This window comes from Athene cunicularia (assembly GCF_003259725.1).
Source record: "Athene cunicularia isolate RWA chromosome Z unlocalized genomic scaffold, athCun1 chrZ_part1, whole genome shotgun sequence".
Taxonomy (NCBI): Eukaryota; Metazoa; Chordata; class Aves; order Strigiformes; family Strigidae; genus Athene; species Athene cunicularia.
Window position 1 is genome coordinate 26,364,587 of NW_020799142.1, and position 15,841 is coordinate 26,380,427.

General features: G+C 50.3%; 1 protein-coding gene across 7 annotated transcripts in view; it reads right to left on the reverse strand.

Moving 5' to 3' along the window:
* The window catches only part of CNTFR (ciliary neurotrophic factor receptor), a 197,828-nt gene that overhangs the window by 137,907 nt on the left and 44,080 nt on the right, over window positions 1–15,841 (reverse strand). The window lies entirely within an intron of this gene.

The window sequence follows — 15,841 nt, forward strand, 5'->3', positions numbered from 1 at the left end:
ACCAAATACACGTTTTTTTCTGAGGAGTTCAAGATGAGTCAAAACAGCACAAAAGCATAAGCCAGACCATGCAGAAGAGAAATGGGAAGGCAAAAAGACCAACTAAAAACCCCACACTCTTAAGATAGGTTTTAGGAGATGACTCTGACAACTGATATTTTACTCCAAAACGAGGGATTGTTTCTTACCAGATTGGCTCTGGCTAGCCCTGCTCTGGTGCCGTTATCTTTTACACTGCACCAGTTTGGAGCTATAGCAGCCCCCAAAGTGACCCTCTGGGAGCCTCCCAAATTTGTCATGGGCTGCAAAGATCCCACAGTGCTGTCCATGGGACAACTCTATCCAGCTTTACCACTTCCAAGGAGGTGATGTGCCACCTTGGCACTGGCAGAGTCACCTGAACCTGTTTTAAACACCAAACAAGCACGAAAAAAAAACCCAACCCAAAAACAGCCCCTACTGTAGCAGAGCAGAGGGTTAAAGTTCCAATTACAGAATTGGAAACACAGTTACCCAAGAGAAAAATAAACCAATTTATAAAAAGCCAAAAACACAATTCCAGATTATATTTAACACTCAAATTCCTCCTTAATTGCTCCAGTGTCTCAGCCAGCTTGCAGGGGAGGAGTGGGGACTGGCAAATTAGCTCCCCCCAGGGCTGCTTCCCCCTGGGGAGCTTTCCCAATTTACATTCCCATTGTGTTCTTTAATTAGTACATTCCTACAGCTTTTCTGAGAGTCCCAACACTTCCCGGGCTGTGACAGTACTTTATAAATAATAAATTGGAGGGAATATCCACTGTACCCTGCTTCACTCCTCCCGGTGTCCCGGTTGGTGACTGGCAGCTTTCACAGGGACCACACACGGTCTAGAGCAGCCCACCATCACCAGCCTCAGAGGTGGCCTTTGGTGGAGACCTCAATAACCTCCTTTCTGCTTCTTCTTCCCACCTTGCAACCTCTTATTTTGGGTCCTGCTTCCTGAACAGGCTTCTCCCAGGCGAAGCATTCGGACCTGATGGCATCCCCATAATGCAATCCCCATGCTAGTGAGAAGGGCTAAGAGGACACCTCAAGAGGATGTCCCTGCAGTTTTTTGGCTGTCCTGTCACTGGGCAGGATGCTGCCCACAGGCATTACTGGCTCTGCCAGGCTTTGTGACTCAGGACCTACCCTGAGCCATTCCCAACTCCAGCATCAGCAAGCATGCAGCATGCTGCTTCTCCACACAAGGACCCAGGCAATACCCTCCAGCCTACGACTTCTGGCACCCTAGGGATGCATGAACTTCTTCCTTAGGAACAAAAAAGGGGGAAAATTTACTTAGTGTGCAGCACATCAGCCAGCCCTTGCCAGGAACAGGGGCTAGGCAGAGCCCAGGACCCCCTGCCACCTAGAGCAGTAGGAAAGTCTTAAAAAGGTTTCACCCAGATAACCCTAAAAACCAGATGGGAAAAAACCCCAAAGTAAAGACAACTCAGCGCAGCCGTGCATCAGCGGCTCCAACCCAACATTTTCCCAAGTCTCATTAGGGATGATTTATGAAGGCTGACACCGTCGTTAACCTCTGACCGTGTCCCCACTGCCTGCAGGGCATTTCGCAGCCTGCCCAGGACTGTCCCGCAGCAACTGTGGGGGAATGATTGTGTGTTTATCCCCCCTGTTAGTACAATTAGGTGCTTTGAAGGTGACCCACAGGATCATCTTACCTGCAGCAATCTGGCCGCTTCACCTGCCCCTGCTCCTGGGATGAGCCCTGCACACAGCAGTTCTGCTGGCACTGCATGCTCGCACACACGCACAGCACTGCTTGGCACAGGCAGTGGGCACTAATAACCCACCATTTGCAACCCCATCTGGTTCTGACATGTCCATTATTCAAAGGCATTTGGCAAAGACCTTGGGCAACTCATTTGCAGAGTCCGGGTCAGTTCACAAGCTCATGAATTCCCAAACTATTCGCTGGTCATGCCCGTAGCCAAGCTGTGAATAGGTTTTTGGCAGATTTGAAAGGAGCTAGTGTTTTCTGAAAACACCTGCCTTCGGAGGCTGCAAAAGCCCACAGATTTCCATTCCCATTTAAGATGCACATCTAGCTCTCCGAGAGGTGGGAATAAGATGAAGACTTTACTGCATCTACAGAGCATCCCCCATCTTTTAGCAGACTCAGGGATATCAAGGGACATGGGGGCCCCTGAGCCAGGAGTGAGAGTCTCACCTCACCCTTCCCTGCCCTCCTGGGGCTGGAAGCAGCTCTGGTCTGGGGCCATCCCCAGTCCCTCTGCTCAGTCCCTCTCATCCTGCTTATGGCAAGATAAGGATAAAGGATGCAGCTAGCTGCCCCTTCTTCCAGCTGAGCCCCTACTGCGGAGCAATGCCCTGGGAGTGCAGGGAGCAGCAGCCTTGGGAGCATGCTCCTGGTCCTGCAGCTCCCACATCAGGATAATACACCAGCTGCAGACCCACGGAACACCTGGAAAAAGCACACTCAGCACATTTCTTTCCAGCCAACTCATATCATACTTTCCCTCGACCCACCAGAGCTGCAGCACACTGCTAAGTACGGACCGTTGGGGTTTGCCATCTCACATGTGCAAAGACCCATCAGGATCTTCCCTCCCACCTGGTAGCTGAGGCTCTGCTGTTCTCCTCCCCAGCTGCCTCACTCAGTGCAAAATCCCACCGAGGTTTGCTCAACCAGTGGTCAACCTTTCCCGGTCGCAAACAGCAGCCCTTGAGACTCTCTGAGATCAGGCAGCACCGCACACCCGCTCAGAGAAGGAGCGGGAGGCGCAAGCGGGGGAATACGAGACGTGGTTTGCTCAGAGACAGCTCTGTGCTTTTGGCAGGACTTGAGGGCATTTGTTTTGAAGCTGTGTTTACATGCCTTTGATCAGACGTGTTTAACTTTTCTGGTGCGTGACAGCAGCAAAACAAGTTTGATACAAGGATAATGAAACACATTGTGCGCCTGTACGTGTAAACGGCTATAACAAGGCTGTGCACATCAGTAACTCAAAGTGGGGGTGAGGGGGTGCAAAGACAGGGAGATGCATCATGATAATGCCAGCAAGTTAAATGTATTTTTTTTTTTAAAAAAGCACTAACCCAGCAACAACAGCTCAATCTAAGCTACTGGAGTTGACCAAGTAGAGTCTGCCCTGAGCCCACTGCAGAAAACTCCCTCCAGCATCATGGGAGCTTTTCCTTAGCAGATGAATAGGGCAGGAGCATTGCAGCTGAGGAGGGCTCAGAGCTTGCTCACAGAAGCACCCCATGCCACTGGCATGGAGCAGCCCATGCCTTTTTCAACCTCTGACGTTTATCAGCAACTCTCAGTCAGAGACATCTTTTAAAAAAAAAAAAAAAAAAAAAAAAAAAAAAAAGGCAGCTTTAAGAGATGCTCCTAAAATAGCCACTGTCTGAAATGCTATGGCACACCTGGCACAATTACCAAGGACGTTCTTGCATATGTTTAGACCAACTGGGCCACTAAATACTCTGCCGTCATTTCAAGCCTCGCAAGGCAATAAAAGCTCTCTCCCAGCACGCCAGGGAAATGCAGAGTGCTGCCGGCATGCTTTCAGCACGAGAGGATGACACAGAAGCCACGTGCTCAGCCATAAGCTGGGAAAAGTTTCCAGGCGCTGCAATGCGAACATCCATGTGTTGAACTGCTAATAGGCCTTGGCATGGGGCAAAGCCTCAGCGCAAACCAGGGGTTGCTCCCATGGAGCAGTTTGGATTAAATAATCCTATTTTGGAGGTGAAAGGAGATGTGGAAGAGTGTGGATGCTCCAGCCTGTGCTGGAGAGCAAACCCAAGCATGATTAATTTACTAGTGCAAATGCCGGCAGAGAGGCTTTATAATACAGTCCCATGCTGACCATGCTTCAAGATGAGAGATGCCACCATCTCTCTGTGCTTAGCACAGCAAATGAGTGGAGCACATTGGCACAAGAGGTTTCCTAATGGCATGCCACCTCACTATACAACTTGTCAAGCCGACGCAGGCTTAAGCAGTGGATCTTAGTTGGCAATAGAGGGGGAAGTGAATACTCAGCTGTGATAAATATTTAACGTGCTTTTAGTCCTGAAGAAGTGTAGCACTGAGGCCATCATCCTGTAAGTGAAAACCAAGGCTGATTAATGGGGGAAGGTACTCCCATTTATGGGAGGTTAGGATCAATCCCAATTCTCAGCTCTTTGTTGAATCTTTAATGCTCTTTTTCGAGAGCAGAGTTCCTTGGTGAAGGGCAGCATCCTAATAAGGCTGCTTTAACGGCACGGATGTTAAGGGGGTATAAATAAAAGCCCCCTGTGAAAAATAAACAATAGATGAAAAAGGAAGGTTTCATGTGGTCATTGCATTTGGCTGGTTCAGAAAAAACAGTTTTGAGGTCTTCTCTCTCCTTTGGAGGAAGGGTTTACTTTTTTCAGAGCTTATCCTGTCATCTCAGAGCTGAGCCCAAGGTTACCCCTCACACCCTCCTCTCTGCCAGGCCAAAACCAAGCTGCTGCTTTGGGGAGGAGAGAGTGTTGGTGCCAGACCGATAGCCCATGTTTGATCTTTCCACATCCTTCACTCCATGCTAGAAAGGTCTCCACCTTCTTCCACACCTCAGCCCTCTTCTTGGACCTGCAGCTTCACCGTCTCATGCTGCACCTCTTCAGTCTCCGAGCAAGGTGGCCTCATTCCACCTTCCATCTCAGCCAAGACAAATCCCCTGCCTCTGCAGTTACATCAGCATCAACCCCACCCCCCTCACATGCTCTCAGATATCTCCCTTTGCTTCTCCTTTCTTCACAGCACCCAGAGTGAACAGACAGCTTACATTTGCAAGGCATTTCCCAGGGGTGCATCGAGGAGAGCATCCCTTTTGGGTCTTCCACTGCATCAGCCTCCCACATCCTTCTGCTTTCATGCTCACTTCCCCTAATTTGCTAATTTCCCGAATTTCCCACTTTTGCTTTCCTCTGCCTCACAATCTAGTAGGACCAGCCCTGCCACCTGCAAACAAAACTGTCCCCATGCATCTCTGCTCGCTGGCCATCCCTCCCTTGCCAGCAAGCGGCACAGACAGAAGACCACAGACATGAGCCTTGGTAACAAAGACATAGAGCCACATATTCCTGCCGCCCCCCTCCATCTGCCCATGTCTTTCTGGTTGCATTACACCTTATGTTGTTTCTTGTCAGAATCTAAACATCAGCTCCTTCCTAGACATGCTGCTCCCCTTGCCTGCACCCTGTGCCAGGGACAGTAAGGCCAATGGAGGCACGAAAGAGAGGGTATGAAAAGTGAGCCAGGAAAGGTGACAGCAAGGGGCAGCAAGGGACAGAGTACATTTGGAACAGAGGAGATCAAAGGTGTTGGAGCCAAGTGCAGGTTCCCACACACAAGGAGGGCTGGCACATCCCTGCTGAGCCATTCTGGCTCCATCAAACCATCAGCTGGAACAGACTCAGTTGTCTGAGCTGAGAAACGGTGCTAGCTTCTCCCTAGGGTGATGACAACTGAGATGTCACCTCCAGGCAGGAGTTTAGAGCCATGCTGGCTCCCAAAGCTCTTCCTTCCCCTCCAAACTGCAAGGGGTCAAACCTCCAAAATGCATTCTCTCTCTCCAGCCCTGGGTCTGCTGTGATGGTCCTTAAGAGGCCCCACCAAAAATGAGATGATCCAAAAGCAGGCAGCATGGCTGGACAACCTCCCTCCAGGGCTGCAAGTGCACAGGGTGGAAGAGTGGGGCAGGGGGCTGTACCCTTTCACTGCTGTACCCACACACACTACACATCCCTTCGTATGCCCACCAGGACCATTCCTCACTGACCATGCACCAGGATCAATCAGCATCTCTCCCCACACAAGGCATCTCCACCATAATTGTTCTTCCTCATCCACCATCGTAACAGGGATTAGGAGTAAAGATACCAAGCTAAGCCTTTGCTGCACATTAACCTGCACATTGTCCTCAGTGACAACACAAATGCCAGATATCTGTCCTTGCCCTGTGACAGGCCGCAAATGTGCTTCCCTGTGTTGCTATAAGACTTTCAGAGAGATGCTATGAGACATGCTCCTCTGCCCAACCTTAGCAAGCTGTCCCAGACCCTCCTTGAGCTCCCAGCAAAAAAAGCAAGGAAGCAGAAGTACTCTGTGTCCCTGCAATCTGGCAGAGACAGAAGCTGCCATGCAGCTTGCTGACATTAGGGGAAATATCAGCACCAGAGAACTAGCCACGTCCCAGGGGGGACAGCATTACACCCAGTGCCCCTGTGGGACTTTGCATACCCACTGCCAAGCAGCACAGACAGATTCACCACGTGGCACTGCAAAGCAGAGGAAGGATACTCCCAGCCCAGGGGAAGTCACAACCAAGCCCTAGTCTGCAGCCAAACTGCCCAGGTGCTCTGGCTTCTTGCCCCAAACCAGGAGACCCCTTGGCAGAGCCATGCATTTGGGAAGATGCCTGTGCAAGCGTTAAGAGACAGGGCTGCTTTTGTTTACAGGCCGCTGGCAATGGCGCTGCGCACCCCACATCCTCCCCCAGCCAGGAGCAAGCTCCAAGAAAGGAAATTACACGAGCCAGAAGGTTTGATGGAATGAGCCCATTGGGCGGCTTGAAGATAGCTATTAATGGAGAGCTTTCTCTAATTGCTTTTGTATAATCTGGGGCTGCTAGGCGGAACTGGGTAATAAATGAAATCCAATTACATTTTCTCTCAGTATTTATTTTATTAAGTAGAATTCATCAGCTGATGAAGGGCCCCTCGAGGTAATGGCTCATGACCTAGTGGAAGGCACTTTTTTTTATTATTTTCCCCACTTAGGGAAGCAGATAATTCAGTTCCCCAGTAAATGCAGACTGCTCCCCCTGCATTGTGGCAAAAGGGACAGGTCCCAGTGCAGATTGGACCCTGCAGGGTGCCCAGCGCCCACGCTGCCCTTTCAAGCAGGATTCCTGCTCTGACTGTTGGAGTCCTAATGGGCACAACGGGTGACTGAACCTCAGCTTCAGAGTGCCAGCCAAAATAGAGATGGATCTACAGTGCGCAACTTGCATGAAGCTGCAGCAAGGATTAGTCCCACTTGGGATGCAGGAAGAATCAGTCTCAGTCTGTGTCTGCTCCCCTGGAGGCTGTAGATTTTGGTGCCAGTGCTCCTTGCCCAGGGAAGAGATGAGTATCCTACATGGGGCTCAGACTCTGGGCTCAGTACAGGTCTATGACTGACCAGGCTGTGAACAACAGAAACTCTGATCCATCACACTCAGCTCTGTGCTACACCACATCCATAAAGACCAGCCTTATATCGCTCTGCAACACAAGTGCCTCAGTCACCATGTACTGGTGGTTTGGGTCCCAGTTGCTGGTGCTGTAGACACAGTTGCTTCCAGGAATGCTGCCCAGCAAGGCCACCAAAAGCACTCGCCTCACATGGAGATGCCCAGCCAAGACTCATGCCACAGTTCACATGGCAGTGCCAGCAGGTGCTGGTACCATTTCAGGGCACTCCAGCTGCCAAGCGGGATCTGGTGAAAGCCACAGCACTGCTGCAGCATAGATCCCAGGCTCTGGCACACAGTGCCTTCTCTGGGGTGTGGGAGACAGCAAAAGCCAGTGTGGGTCAGGAGGGGTTGTCCTAAGTGTATCCATCCGACTCCAGCCAGCATCCCTGGGAGCAGAGGTAGCTACCACAGTGCAAGTCCCTTCCTCCTCCCTCCACATCAAAAAGCATCAATGGGGCTAATTTGCCAGCTAATGGTGGGGTCTGGTGCAGCACTGCTGCCTTTTGCTGGAGCCCACAGCAAGGGCAGGCAGGATACCTCTGGGATCTTGTGATCAGCCACTGAGCTTTTCACCATCCCTCTTCCCATCCAGATACTGACTGACTTTCACCCCAACCCAGCGCCAACAGCCACAGCTCACCCAGCTTTCACTGACATCTTGTCATACAAGCAATTTATCACCCGCCAGTGAGTGCTCGTTACAGACGACAGACTCCAGTGTCCATTAATTAATGGGAAATACTTAGAAAGGCATATACACATGCACAAATCTGTCTGAGCGGTTTCCTATGGCACCTATCACGGGCATATCCACGCACTGCAACAGGAAGCATAGGCTCTGGGAGCCGCAGCAGAGGTAGCCAGCAGCAGCCAGGCTCAAAATAAAGAAGAATCAAAACTACAGGGAAAAGAAAGAGTCATGGAGGTGACAGAGTACCATGGTTTTATTCCTGAATTAATAAGAAAACACTCAGTTTAAGGGATCAAAAGATGGATGATGATTCAAGAACAGGGGGGCAAGCAAGCCATGTCCCAGCTGCTGAGGCTTTGGGGTGAAGGTTACTCCACAGGACACCTCCAAAGGGCTTGCTCACTCTTTTGCTGCAGGAATAGCTAATGCTTTGCCTAACCGTGCATGGGGGATGAGGCACGTTGGCTGCTGTCCACCCCCAAGCCTTCCAAGGGTCCATTGAGGCAGGATAAGCCCAGTCCCCTGGTGTGGGAGCAAACCCAGGGGTGCATGAGGAAACCCAGGGGTGTGGGAGCTGCCCCTCTGCAGCCTTACACATCCCAGCCCGCAGCTTAACAGCACTAAACAAATGCCCACCAACATGTGAGTCTTCACACCGCTGGGGGAACTAAAAATAAATTAAGTATGGGTTTTCAGCAAGTCAGCGCCAGGTTTAAGTGCCACGTTTTGCTGCTTCGCGGCAGAAACCAGGTACAGAGGGCGAGGAAAAAGGGTTTCAGAGGGATCTTCTGAAACTCGGCTGGCTTTTTGATTGTGGAAGAAAAACTAAAACTGGTTTGAAAGGAGATCTAAACATCGTGTCAAAACCCAGCGCTTGATCTTTTTCACAAGTGGGCTTTCACTTTCTTCTGCTGAGGCTATTTGCCAAGCACAACGCAGAAACACAAGCTATTCCCGTTGATCCAAAACTATTTTTCACCAAATAAGCCATTAATCTGAAATCTTTTTTGCCCAGCTCTCCTGTAGGAGAAGCTATCTGCTCATGGCAGCCCAGGATTTATGCTCAAATGAGCATTTGTGACTAACAGACAGACTAGATTCATAGTGAAATGCATCATCAATAAATCAGTCAATCACTTCTCCTGCCCTCAGCGCAGGGCTGAAGTCTCAAGTAACTACTCAGCACTTTGTCAACCTTTACTCCAGCAAAGTCTGTGTAAGAGACCTCAGGATTTAGCCTATTGATTGCTTACTATTGTTTGTGATGCCCTGCATGTGTTCGACATGCTCCCTTCAAGCAAGATTAAATACCTGGCTTATGACATTGGGATTCAAGGGAAATTACCTTTTACAAGCACAGGAATAGACAAATCAAATTGCCTTGGACAATGGCCCATCGTGGTGCAAAGGCAACCTGAACCCCCTCCATCTTGCTGCAAGGGAGGGCAGCACACAGCAGTGCTGGTTCTCCCTAGGGCTGGTGTAGTGAGTCCCACGGCTGTAGCACATTTTTGCTAGTTAAATGCAATTTTGGCTCTGGCACCAGAGTCTCTGCATCTCTCAGCTCCTCTGGTAGCGTTTTGTTGCAAGAACAATAGAGTGACAGCTCCCTGGCAGCTTGAGTAGCATCTCCAGCTCAAAGGCAGCCTTAATACCTCCGCCGATCTTGAGCCTTTCAGTTTTTACATTTGTTTGAAGTTAAGCTGATCTAACTTGGGCGAGTGGGCGCAGACGGAGTCACTCAACCAAAGCTGAAGCATGTCGCAGCAGGGCTGCTGCGGACACTCGGCAGCAAAGCATACACCCCTCTGTCCAAGGGCTGGTGCTTGTCCCCCCTGCATGATCATGTATATTGAATGTATTAATACAGATTGACATAAGTGACCATACTGCCCCACCAAAGGGCAAGCCTGGGACATTTCCTCCCCACAAAAGCATAAAGCAAGGAAACGCAGCAACCATTTGCAAGGCAGAACACCTCTTATTAACCCTCTGAATGCTGCCCATCCCCACCAGCACCTCCCTCCCTCTACCAAGGGGGCAGAAAAATTGATGCCACTGGCCTTCAGCCTCCAGATCCAAGCCTGATGTCCAAGTGAAGTCAGGAGACGACCCGGCTGTCCCTGCAGCACATCGGCAGAGTGCTGAAAACTAAGCCAAGAAAACAAGACTGCAAATAACTTTCTTGTGGGAGTCACAATGTTCCTGGGATTTGTCCAGAGCAGCCTCAACTCCAGTACTGCTGGTGCCATGGTTGGGATGACAAGACCTCAGCCAGCCCAAGATGAGAGCCTGCCGCTTCCCACCTCTGGTGAGGTGTACCTGTCTGCTCTGTATGGTACAGGTCATTTCATGGCTTTACTGATTGCTGGGGCAGAGGCAAGCACAGGGACAGCACCACCTCCTTGGGCACTCCTACCATAGGGATGAACATTGATAGGGATGAAGGGTGCTTAGAAGGAAGATAGTGTCTCACTTTCTAAGGATGCTTCTCCCTGCTGACACCCCAGAGCATACAGGTAAAAAAACCTTCAGCAACTTAAAACCTGTGATTCCCCCAGCAAAAACAAACCTGCAGAAGCACCTAACAACTTTGTGGGGGGAGAGAAAAAAAAAATCAAGTATTTGCAGCATCCAGACTCAGACCACCAGCTGTCCTCCTGACCTCATAGCATGTCCATGCACCAGGGATGGCACACCAATTCCCAGGCGTCACCCACGCATCCTGCAGCAAGGCAAGCTGATTTCTGACCCTCGTCCCACCTTGTTTTATTTCTGGTGCCCGACCTCCCCCTCTCCTCTGGATACTTTTCCTGCTGCTGTTTGTTCCTGTCCTTTACAGCTCTGCCTGCTGTCACTCGCATAACCTTGCCTGTTTGGTAATTTGTGGCAATAAAATGTCACTGTGGGGAAAAAATACAGTGTCGCAGCGGCATATAAATCTCTGATCCATAAATTGTGCTGGCCCCCATGTGCATGCCCCTCCTTTTCGATGTAAAGTGCAACAATTTAGGGCAAGAGGAAGAAAAAAGAGGTGATAATATGTGATCTTACTGAAGGGCAGCACTGAGCTGTCCTCATTGGGGGCTGTAATGAATGTCGAGGGGCTGATGTGTGCTGTAAATTGCCCCGGGGCCTCAGTGGAGGCTTTCTAGAGCCATCCAGAGCTTAAAAAGAGTCATCCTAAAGGGAAAAATGCTACAATAAACATTGTTAAGGGGTGCCATCAGAGCTGCAGTCTCTCTCCCCTATGAACATCCTTGCTGGTGCTGAGCAAACATGACCCTGGGAGCATCATGACCATGGAAGGGATACAGGTGTGTGCAGATGCACACCTTGCTCCTTTTCCTTCCCAGATGTGGGATCCTGCCCATCTCCATCACAGCTGAACAGTTCCTCCAGCAGATCCCCACCGGCACCCACTCCCTTTGGGCATTAAGAGGGACCATGAGGAGGCAGGTCTGCACTTTTCCCCTCTCCATCTGATGTAGCAGGTCTCCACTTTAGACAGCCAAATGCCCACCTCTGGGCTGGCAACAGTTCCCCATGGCTCAGAGCCAGGACTCAGTGGGACAGCTCCCACCCCAGGCAAACGCATCTCACATCTGTGGCTCTGTGATCCCCAACTCTACTGTGCAGAGCTTTGGGCAACCACCACTGTGGTCCTCCAGGAGCCATGAGACCCACAGCACCCATGACACCATCTGAAGTAGTTTCAGAGGGAGTACAGTTCCTCTTGCTTGCTGATGGTTATTTCTTTTAACTGGAAAACACTGCTTGCCTACATCAGAACCCTCATTTACTAAAAATCATCTTGGTCACCTGCAGCTTGGCATCTTGAGCCAGCTGTAAAAAGTCACCTCCAGCACCACTGCTGCCTCTCACCTGAGCCACAGCTCCCGTGCCCAGCAGACAGTCCCTCTCCCACACCTACAGTCCTCAGTGCATTGGAGTCTCATCTACCAACCAATACACAGAACAGCAGGAAGCCTTGCATTAAAGCCTTCTCCTGACACTGACATCTTTCTTGACATCTATGGCCCACCTGAGCAGCTAAGTAACACTCCTGTGAATATAAACAAACAGGGGAAAGTGCATTCACTAGACAGATAGCTTGTGGAAGTGTCATCGCCCATTGAAAGCCCATATGTGGTTTTGTAACAAAGGTACTTGCTTCCTGTCTTGCCCACTTATCAGAAGAATATATGAGTGAAGCCAAGCAGCACCCCGAAGACAGACTAAAACCAAGCGGAGAGCAAGGGATGCTCGAAGTGCTCTGCAGGAGCCATGCAGATGACCACATTATGCACATCCTGGGGAGGAGAAATCTCCTTTCTCCCAGCCTTGGGAATGGCACACAGCCAGAAGCCATCATGCAACTATCCTGCACCTGATCAAGAGGATGCGTGAACCAAAAAAGTCAGGTCTTGGTCCCCAAACATGCCCAGAGAAAATCCAACCCTCCTGTAGCCACAATCCACTGAAGCCTGAGAAAAAGCACTTAACTGTGAAATCTCCAGCCCACTGCCATGGTGTGGTGCAGGGTTTGGGCACAGGGACACCCACCCTGTGCCAGCAGGGTCCTGGCAGGCAGCGAGCCCTGCGTGAGCTAGCTGCCTGCCCTGGCAGCTAAGAGGGCCAACAGCACACTGGGCTGCGGGAGCAGCACCACAGCCAGCAGCTCACACAGCACTTGGACCACACCAAGACATTGCTCCTAGTTTTGGGAGCCCCAAGACAAGATACGCATTTATTAACTGGAGTAAATCCAGCAGAGGCCACCAAGATGGCCAGGGGACTTGTTAAGAAGACTGAGGCAGGCTCTTTGCAGCAACACATAGCAAGGTGATGAGCGACAATGGGCAGTAGCTCAAAGAAAAGGTTCCTACTGGATGCAAGGAGAAACTTTTCTATCCTCAGGAGCCCACCACCACTGGAACAGTGACCCAAACAGCCTGTGCTCTTTCCATATGCAGGGGCTCTCAAAAGCAGCCATGTCCAGTCTGTCTCCTGTTCAGTGCAGTCTCTGATGGACTTGAGACCTCTGAGGTCCCTTCCAAACTGGATGGTTTTGCAAGTCTGTTGTGAAAAACTGGCTGCAATGTCACGTCAGACCACTGCTTTCTAAGATCATAACTGAGGGAAAACCAGCACAGCACCTTTAACAACACCACTCAAAAAGCTAGGCACAGTGAAGTCTTTGCCCTTCTCCCATTCCCAGTTTCATGACTATTGTGACAGAGCAACGTATGGGAGGAAATGAAGAGCAACTCTACCATATGGGCACAGGAACTCCTTCATGCCAGGAGTTGAATCTGGAGTTGGTAACACATTTCAGCCCACTCTTTGAACCATCCACTCAAAAACCATACAGTCACTGAAGAGATATGTGCATACATACAATAAGACCTGTGCTAACTTGGCCTGAGGAACCACTCCGACCATGCAGTTTGCATGGTGGGTACTGATTCAACTATCCTTGATAGCATTTGATGAAAGAAGAAAATGCATGAGCCACAGCACAGCAGTGGTGACAGGTTGCTGCTTGGGAGATTTAGGGCAAACAGTAGGAAAAACCTCTTTGCTGGGAGGGTGGCAGAGCTGAGGGCCAGGTACCCCAGGAGACAGAGGATGTCCATGCTTAAGTTGTGAACACTCAGCTAGACAGCCACACTGATTTGATGTAGTGTTTTTGGCAGTTCTGCTCTGGTGACCTCTGAGGTCCCTGTGGGTATATGAGAATGCAAGAACGAGAGATAACTAGTCAGATTTTATCTTGGTCACTGACTCCACAAGCACCTGCAAGACCTCTCAGCCATTTCATTCTTCCCATCTAAAAAGCAGGTCCTTACCTGGAGGGAGGACAAAGCCCATCTAAAAGCAATACTACTGTGGGCTGTGCCTGGAGGGGACATAACTAAGCCAGAAGGTAGAACAAGTTCCTTCAGACCCAAACACTGCTAAACACACAAAAACTGCATAACCAAGTGACAGCAGCAGCGCTTTGGCAAGACATCTGTCCATCTATAAATAGAGCTCAACCATGCATCCTTATCGCAGGGCTTTGATGCGTTTGGGGAGAGTATTTTTTTCCCCTTCGCCGCTGAGTCCCAGGCAGCACAGATAATGGGCTTGAATCGATCCAGCTCAAGTATTACTAAACTTCCTACCACTGTGGCAGCGTGCCAGCCTGAAATAGGACAAGAGAACATGTGTCTGTTCAGAGCCAACCACAAGGAGCAGGCAGAAAATTGCTTTAGACTTAAAAAAAACCAGGTGCTTTTTGCAGATTTGTAGATCAATCTACAATGTATTTTAGAGGTTTAAGAAAGTCAATAGAAACAAGATATATCAATGCTGCACAAGAACCCGAGAAGTTGTATTTCTATTTATGTTGCTACTAGCACTCCAACCACGGGCTCATTGTCCTCCTGTTCCCTGCCACGGTCCCACATCACTACTTCTCTGACAGCAAAGTCAAGGGAAGGGGCTCCCTCCACTGCTGTAGTTCACCACCCCACTGTTTTTTCCAGGACAACTTAGCCCTGGGGGTGGTTGGGGTCTGAGATACCCTAAAAGTGTCACCACTGCACCTTGTGCTCTGCTTGCAGCCAGAGAATGCAGGGACTGCTGGCACTAGCCAGGCTGACTTTGTCTCCTCAGGTCTCCATCCATGTGGGCTCTGCACACAAGTTCACTCAAGTCTCTTGGGATGCTGCAGGCAGTGATGAGATGATCCCTTGGAATTTGTTGCTCAGCCTGGTGCTGCTGCAGAACACACTGGGCAGCGGCCTGCCCTCTGCAATCTCATCCCCAGGGTTGTGACAAACTGGTCTTCTGCAGACACGTCTGTCATGTACTCACCATACCTCTTGCACCATCACAGCACAACTTGGAGAAGCCTTGCAAGACCCTCTTGCAAGTCCTCTGCCCCTCCCAGCTCCACCGCAGAGCACTACAAAGCATATTCAGAATTTTTCTCTCTCTTTTTTATTACTATTAAGTGAGCCACATGACATGCCTTATCAAACCAGACCTAAATCATGCCTACCCCTCCCCTAGATCCTGTGTAATACATCAGCCACTAAACATGCTATTAGCCTGCATTTATGAATCTGTAAGAGGCTCTTGCCAGCCAGCCATCATTCACAGGCAGGACAACTTGTGTCCCTCCAGCAGAGCCGGTCCTAATGAGCCATCAGGAAGCAGATCCCACTGGAATTGGCCACATCCATTTCCCAGCCTCCAAGAGGCACAGAAAGCATCTCCCGGCTTCCACGCTCTGCCTCAGAGGAGGAAACATAACATGTGAATCTGGACTAGAAAGACCTGGCTGTACACCCTTGGTGAACAGGCAAAGCCCCCCACACTGTGGGATACCTGGCCTCAGCCATCCTTCAGAGCCCAGGTGGGCATAGGAAAACAGGTCAGGCTGCAACACAGAGAGCAGAGACTGGCTTTCTACCCTCCCTACAAGGCTAAACCACATGCAGACGCCTGCCAAACATCCCACCCAAATGCCATTGATGTGCCATTTGGGAGTAAACCCAGGCAAGAAGGTCCACAGCCATCATGCAGGGCAGCAACCAGCAGCTGAGGCACCAGGGCAGGAGTACCAGCTTGCTGCTGCTTCTCCAACTCTCCTCCCATCTCTCTGCCACGCTAGAGCTACTCCAATGGCACATCAGCGGGGCTGGGCTTTTATTCCTCCGCTGCTGCGTAAGAGCAGGCACCAGGGGACATATCATTCAGCAAAGCCGAGGAAGAAACAAGTAGCGTTAACCATTAGCATGTGTTTACAGAGACCCCTCATAAACTCTTTTCCCTTGCTCCCATCTGCTTTGCTCTGGGCCACTAAATC